This window comes from Mastomys coucha, unplaced genomic scaffold (assembly GCF_008632895.1).
Source record: "Mastomys coucha isolate ucsf_1 unplaced genomic scaffold, UCSF_Mcou_1 pScaffold17, whole genome shotgun sequence".
Lineage (NCBI taxonomy): Eukaryota > Metazoa > Chordata > Mammalia > Rodentia > Muridae > Mastomys > Mastomys coucha.
In genome coordinates, this window is record NW_022196899.1 from 32451150 (window position 1) to 32459582 (window position 8433).

The window sequence follows — 8433 nt, forward strand, 5'->3', positions numbered from 1 at the left end:
TGCCTGTTCAGTGTTTATGCAGTGGAAGAAGTCAAACCGTCTGACAGGAACAGAAAGTGGATGGGAATGGATGGTCAAATCCAGGAAGGTAGCCATGAGGATGAGGGATCCATCAACTGCTCTGCACAGACAACCTGGGATGGTGGCTGCTGGGTAAATCTCTCTGTATCTGCCTTGTGATGTCATGGATGAGCCTGAGCACAAGCAACTGTGAAGGTCCTGCAGCTCAAATAATCATGTAAGAGATTTTTAAAGTGACTCACTAAGAAAAAAACCTCTTTGTTCGTGTTTGGGCCTCTGGGTTCCTGTTGTTTATGCCTCTGGGACTCTGACACAGGGTTCCATGACACAGACTGAGGTAGTCAGGTTTTTTCAATCAAAGCCGGATAGAAATAGCTCAAGATGATTCAGAAGAAATACTGTAGGATCCATTGACCATGTGAGAAGCATTTTTCCTCACTTTGTGCTGTGCTGAGGGTGGGGTGGGAGGCAGGGTGGGAGAGGTACAGGGTAGGGTGGGAAGCAGGCTGGGGGAGGTGTAGGATAGACTAAGGGATAGGGGATGGGGTGGGGAGTGTTGTGGGGAATCATCGTTCATTCTATCAAGTGTTCTACCCTCTCACATGTTTGTGTTCACAGCTTTTCACACTGTCTTCAATGAGGAGCAAGGCTTCCGGCATGTTAATGGGAAGTTCTACCAGTTCATTACTGACTGAGTTTGCAGTGAGGGAACCAAATCCTGGTCTTTGACCAAACATGGCGAGCACTTTGTAGGTGAGCATCATCTGCAGTTCCACTCTCTCCCTATTCGTTTGTAGCTAAGATTATGGCCACAGAAGAAGCAGAAGCAAGAGTAGCCTAATACATCATGTTCAGTTTTTCCTCAATGTAAATTGCATTCCTGTTCTCTCAAGCAAGAAAGCCAGGGAAATCTTCAGTACACAAAAGACATTCAAATAACAGAACTGGTTTCTCTTCCAGCAGTGTTACTTTTTCTATAAGTATGTTAAACAAACATTCAAATGAAGACACACAAAAGATCTGGAGTTTACAGATGGATTTGGTAGATTACAGATAAGAAAAGTGAGGGTATTTGTATTTCTCTTTATTAATAAGGACCCAGATTTCACTATATGCCACAGCCGAGCAGGAGTAAGTTGTTGTAGACTCAAAAACACTTAGGGGATGAACCTGAAGGAGGAAGCTTTGAGATGGGATCCAAGCCTTACACTACTGTTCAGATCAGTAGCCTGCCACCTGACTAACAAAGATGAGCTATGGGTGATGATTACTGGTCAGGTAGCTTGGAGGTTCTCCTCATGCTGAAAGACAAGTGAAGGAAAGAAAAAGAGAGAAAATCTGTCCCTTATTTTTTGGTGTTTATAATTTCTAACCCTTCTGATCATGTGATAAGATTTATGACCAAGTACCATTTCCCTTGGGAACCAACCTTTCAGAACCAGATGTGCACATTTCTATGATGAACATGGATGAACCTGTGTCAGTACGGAGCTTGAGGAGACTCGGATTCAGACCTGCCATGTGACCACTTGCCCTTTCCCCACCTGATTCTTCTGGTTCAGTCCTACTCCCAAGCCATCCATAACTCTCTATTCTATTTCCCTTTCCCAAGGAGATCTACTTGCCCTTCTATCTATGGCCCCTTACTCTATTCTTAACCTCTGTGGTTCTACCGACTCTAGCTTGATTATCACTTACTTAAGAGCTAGCATCCATTTATAATGAGTAATACCATATTTGTCTTTCTGGATCTTGGTTATCTTACTCAGGATGATTTTTTCTCCTAGTTTCATCTGTTTACTTGCAAATTTCTTGATTCCCTTCTTTTAAATGGCTAGGAATCCATTGTGTGAATCTACCACATTTCCTTTATCCATTCTTGTATTGAGGACATCTAAGTTGTTCCCAGTTTCTTGCTATTATAAAGAGAGCAGCAATGAGCATGGTTGAGTAAGTGTCTCTGTGTTAGGGTGAAACCATGTATACTTCTGTGTATATACACACTGTGAAGTATACACCCTAGAATGGTCAGTCTAGCTGGAATTTGGGGTACATCTATTCTGATCTCTCTGAGGAACCACCATATTCAAGCATGGTCCAAGAGTGGAGTCCTGTAAGGAGATTTCTGAGTGCTTGTGAGAAAAATTTCAAGAAACCAAGACAAGAGTCTCATGACTTTCAGTTTCTTCCAAAACATGGAATTTCTCTTGGATTATGCTTTGTACCTCTTCTAGGTGTAGCAGATAGGAGTGAGTTTAATTCAGATTATTTATTACAACTGGCTATTACTTGTTTATATGCCTCTATGGGAAAAAACATTTTACATAGTGAAGCTTCTCCTTGTGATTGTACACTTTACTCAGGTGACTCTTCTTAACCCTCAGAGTATAAATTGTCTGACACCCTGAATAAAATTAGTTATTGAATAGACTTTAGTCTACTTTATTGACTCCAGTACTCTCAGGTCCCACCACTATTTAGATAGCAAACACCACCACAATGATTTCCATTGTGGCTATACAAATACCCATCAACAATGGATGAGTATTCCCCTTACTAGCATGAGCTGCCACTTGTTTTATTGACCTAGGTCATTTGAATGGGTGTAAAATGAAATCTAAAAGTAGTTTTGATTTGCATTTCTGTGATGGCTAAGGATGTTGAACATTTCTTTGAGTGTTTCTTGGCTGTAAGAGTTTCTTCTTATGAGAATTATTTGTTTCTTTCTGTATCCTGCTTTTAAATTGTGTTATTAGTTTTCTTGATACCTAATTTTTAAGCTCTTCATATATTTCGGATATTAACACTCTATCAATGAATAGCTAGTAAAAAACAAATCTTTTCCCACCCTGTAGGCTCTGCTTTGTCTAAATGATGGTGTCCTTTGCTATAAAAAAGCTGTTCAGTTTCATGAGGTTGCCCATCCCTACTGATTGTTGATCTTAGAGCCTGTGCTATTGATGTTCTGTCCAGGTAGTCTTTTCTTGTGCCAATGAGTTCAAGGCTCTAGGCTATGTTCTTCTTCTGTTGTGTTGGTGGTGGTGGGTTTTGTTTTGTTTGTTTGTTAGTTCATTTGGTTTGCTTGGTAGATTTTAATGACTGCTTCTATTTTGATGGGATTTATAGGTCTGTTTAAATTGTTTGTCTGATCTTGATTTAACTTTGGTAAGTGATTTGTATTGAGAAAATTAACCATTTCTTTCTAATTTGGTAGAGTATAAGTTTTTAAAATGCATCCTTATGATTCTCTGGATTTCTTGGTGTCTGTTGTTATATGTCACCCTTTTCATCTCTAATTTTGTTAATTTGGATGCTTTTTTTTCATCTTTTGGTTAATTTGGATAAGGGTTTGTCAATCTTACTGATTTTTTTCAAAGAACTCATTTTTTTCATTGATTCGTTGTAGTTTTTGTTTCTATTTTATTAATTTCAACCTTGAGCTTGATTATTTCTCATCATATCCTCCTTTTGGGTATGATTTCTTTTGTTTTATTCTAGAGCTTTCAGGCATGCTCTTAAGCTCTCTCTGTCTCTGTCTCTGTCTCTGTCTCTGTCTCTGTCTCTCTCTCTCTCTCTCTCTCTCTCTCTCTCTGTTTTTCTCTCTCTATGTCTCATGTAATGCTATGTGCTTTCCTCTTAGCACCACTTTCATTGTGTCCCATAAGTTTAGCTATGTTGTATATTTATTTTCATTAAGTTCCAGAAATTCTTTAATTCAGTAGTGATTAATTCAGTTTCCAAAAGTTCATAGGTTTTCTGTTGATTCTGTTGTTATTGATATCCAGCTTTAATCTTAGGAGCCAGATAGGATACAGGGTGTTATTTTAATGTTCTTGTATCTGTTTAGACTTCTTTGTGTCCAAGAATGTGGTCAGTTTTTGGATAATTCTATGAGGTTCTTAGAAGAAGGTATATGATTTTGTGTTGAGTGAAATATTCTGCAAATATCTCTTATGTACATTTGATTTATTGCTTCAGTTTTCTCCAGAATTTCTATTTAGTGCCTGTCTGATGATCTGTCTATTGGTAAGAGGAGGGTATTGAAGTTTCCCACTATCAGTGTGTGCAGGTTAATATGTGATTTAAGCTGTAGTAGTGTTTCTGCACAGTGTTTGTGCACAGATGTTAAGAATTCAGTGTCCTCTTGGTAGATACTTCCTCTTATGAGTATGCAGTGTCCTTCCCAGTCTCTTTGGGTTTTAAGTCTATTTTGTCAGATACTAAAATGGCTCCACCAGCTTGCTTTTTAGGTTGATTTGCTTTTGCCATCTTTTCCCGTGTTTTTATCCTGAGGTGATGTCTATCCTTGATGTTAAGTTGTGTTCCTTGCATGTGGCAGAAGGGTGGATTTTTTTTTTGTATCCATAATATTTGTCTGTGCCTTTTTATTGAGGAATTGAAACCATTTGTGTTGAGAAATATCAATGAGCAATGTTCATTTATTCCTGTTATTTTGCTGTTGTTGTTGTTGATGGTGGTGGTGGAGTGGGTTGTGTCTCTGTGTGTGTGTGTGTGTGTGTGTGTGTGTGTGTGTGTGTGTTTCCCCTCTTTTGAATTGCTGGTCTGGGATTATTTATTTATTGTTTTTTCTTGGGTGTGGTTAACCTCTTTATATTGGAGTTACCACTGTAGCACCTTCTGTAGGCCTGGATTTATAGGTATATCTATTACAAATTTGCTGAAAGTTGGTTTTATCATAGAATATCTTATTTACTCCATTTATTTGATTGAAAGTTTTGTTGAGTATAGTATTCTGGGTGGCATCTGTGTCTCTTAGAATCTGTAGTACATCTGTCCAGGACTTTCTGGGTTGTAAAGACTGCTTTGAGAAGCCAGGTGCACATCTGCTCAGGTCTCTCTGGGTTTTAGAGACTGCTTTGAGAAACTAGGTATTATACTAATAGGTATGTCTATCTTTATATCCTACTTGATCGTTTTGCTTGCAGCTTTTAATATTCTTTCTTTGATCTGTACATTCAGTGTTGAGATTATTATGTGCTAAGGGGACTTTCTTTTCTGGACCAATCTATTTGGTGTTCTGTGTACTTCTTGTGCTTTAATAGACATTTCCTTCTCTAGATTGGCAAAATTTTATTCTACGATTATGTTAAAAATAATTTTTTGTGCCTTTGACCTGGGTTTGTTCTCCTTCTATTCCTATTATTATTAGATTTGATCTTTTCATAATGTCCAAGATTTTCTGGATGATTTATGCCAGAAAGTGTTTTAGATTTAAGTTCTTTGACCCAGGTATCCATTTTTTGGAGGATAGAAAGAAGAGGTGAAACAATTATTCCACCTACTTCTTTAGCCCTAGAACTTAATTTTAATTTATATTCTGGCAAATACTTTAAGAGAAACATGCTTATAAATCCAAGGATCTTTATAATTCCCATTATAAATATAAATTATAAATATAAAAATAAAATATGTATTTATATAGTATATATAAATATAAATATAAAAACATATATTTTTATATATCTATATATTTTTATATATACATATATCTTATATATGTATAAAGATATATAAAAATATAAATATAAAGGATTCAATAATACCAATCTAAGCATAGCTTTGCAATTTCCTTGAATTAACATTTTAGTTTACCTTAAAACCTGAACAATCCTCATTTTCTTTATAGTCAGACTCAAACTGTATAACACTCAAAGTAAAAAAAAGAATCTATCAACCTATGCCTTATCTCCCAAAATACCCCAAGGAATAAAACATCTCCTTGATTTCCAAAAAGAAAATGTCTCTTGCCTGACATAGGCAGAGAGTGAAATATTTGTCCTTATGTTATTTCCTGATACCAAGTACTTAGATTATTCACCCCCAGGGACAGGAAATTTTCACATTATTGCATTAATGCATGTACTGTTTTCTTAATAGCTAAGCTGTCTGTTTTTATCAATGTTTGAAGTGATGTAACAATCTGAAAAGGATGAAGAAAAGCAAGTGGGTGGTGGAGGGAGCAAACAAAGACAGAGAAGGGGAGGGATACAGGCAAAGACTGAAATAAGAGTTTAGCTGAATCCCATGTGGGCAGTGGGCATTAGCAGGTCAGTGGCAGACAGAATCTGAGGAAAACATACCACCCACTCCCTGCCTATGGCAGTTCCCTCCCAGGACTTTTCTAACAACCCACATGTGTTTTAACCGTACTTGTTATCCACATGGAGTAAGCACCCTTGGCTGCACAGCTGGGGCAGCCTGCCTTGCTTATTGCTCTAGCTTGCTTCTGTTATTGTGATAAACACCATGATCCAAGGCTACTTAGTGAAGAAAGAGCAAATTTGACTTATATTTTCAGGTATCAATTCATCATTGAAGGAAGTCAAGGTAGGAGCCCCAGAAGGAACAGAGGTAGGAACCATACAGACCTCTACTTACTGCCTTGCTCCCTCTGGCTTGCTCAGCTAGCTTTTGTGTAGAGTTTGGGTCCACTTTCCCAGAGATAGTGCCACCACCAATGGGATGAACTCTCCTGCATCATTTAAAAATAACAAAATGTCCCACAACTATGTCCACAGGCCAATGTGATCAAGGTAGTCCCCCAACTGAAACTCTCTCAGTTAACTCAGGACAGTGTCAAATTGAAGTTAACTAGGAAGCTTGTCTTTCTGTGCCAAAGGGGTAGAAATCCCAGGATGATGCCCTGCATAGTTCTGCTGTGTGGTCAATCTCTCACGAAGAAATCATACACTGCTTTCTGGGGTCATGCCTTTTGACAGTTCAAATGTGTAAGGATTTATTAAACTTATTCCTGCTGTCTTTAGTATATCTGGTAACACTGCTCCCACTCCTACCCAATTGAGTCTTTCCAGGGAACTTCTCCATGATAGCATCTGCCTTTCTCCAGGAACTAGGTGGTTTGAAAGAATAGGAGCACAGCAGTGCACACAACCAAAGCCAAAATGTCCAAACAGAAGCAATCCATCACTTCAGCCACGTGTTACTCCATAAGAATTAGTCATTAAGCTTCGAGTCACTCAAGAAAAGGCACCAAGTATTGGGGATTCCAAGAGAGGGAAGGAAGTGTGTGGAAGCAGCCTCAGGCTTCAAACTAGAGCTGTCATCCAAGCCACCCCCTCACTCCTCTGCACGAGACTGGAGAACTTAACATCTTTCATAAAAGTGATAACAGAGTGCAGAAAGAGGTTTTGCTGAAGTTCTGTTCTTCACAACTCAGAAGACAGCGTCATCAACAACAAATGCCTTCTCAGAGACATACTTGGAATTCTACTTTAGTATTTAGGTTGTGAAACTTGATTTTAAAATACCTCACCTTTCAAGATCAGAATCTAGGAGAGGTAGGAATGCAGATGAGTGAAGGACTGTAAAACTAGAAGATGAATATTTTCTTTAAACAAATCTCAAACACAAAGAGATAGCTAGTGAGCAATCATTACTCAGAAAAAGAGTAACATCTCAGAAATATTTGTTTTTCACTTGCCCAAGAAATACTATGTTCTATGGTCGGATTCAGGATCCAAAGAGAACGACCCACTAGCACAAGTGGCTGAGTGTGTGGTTGGTCTTTGTTCTTTAGCTCTGCAATGCCAGCAAGTTGCCTTTTATGGCTAGGGGCTTGACTGGACTCAAGCTAGGATTTTTTGGTGAGACCATTATTTAAACAATTATTTGCATTTCTGCTTCTCTAAGAAAAGGTCCACCTGGGTAGCCTGTGATGACGTCTTAATCCTCCCTTTTGTATCAGGAGCTCAAACAGTCTAAGGATTTGTTGTCTACTTTCTTGAGCATTCTGGTAAGTTCCAAGGTACATTCTTTTACTGTCTTCTGAACAATGGAGGTTTTTCTAATTAGATTATTTTCTGATGTGTTGGAATTCTAAAAAGTATTATTTTTTCTCATCGTCTGTTTGGTTTTCCTGAGATGAAGTTTATCGAGAAAAGGCAAGATAAATGTTTCCATTTTATTGATCAGTGTCTCAAGTTATTGGCCTACAGCCTCTGGAAATAATGATTGGGTTATAAATATACACTTATATAATATATATGCTATATATGGAAAAATAAAAAAAAGATATAATAGACAAAAATATATGATGTAACTTCATACATTAATAAAAGCCTTGAGATTTTTGTAAACTTGCCTTTCTCCTTGTTTGGTTTTCATTGATTTTCCTGTCACATCTAACACACTACCCTTAGTTGTCTGTCTTTTCTACCATAGCATACATCCTCACAGGGGCTTTCATTTCCCTTGTTAATTACTGTATTCTGATCTTAGAAGAGCTGCTCATAAACATCAGATACTCAATAAGTGTTCTCTGAAAATTAATTGGTAAGACTGGGTGCTATGCACACTCGTTTACTCCAGTCACATCCAAAATATCGGGGATAAAATCCTGATAAAGGATAAGAGGCAGTAAGACCCCAAAAG

General features: G+C 37.9%; 1 long non-coding RNA gene across 1 annotated transcript in view; it reads left to right on the plus strand.

Annotated features, from left to right (window-relative positions):
• LOC116094807 overlaps positions 1–8433 on the plus strand; it is a 52399-nt gene that overhangs the window by 16520 nt on the left and 27446 nt on the right. The window contains exon 3 of the long non-coding RNA XR_004120324.1: positions 640–774. This is a non-coding gene — a long non-coding RNA (uncharacterized LOC116094807). The remainder of the gene's footprint in view (positions 1–639; positions 775–8433) is intronic.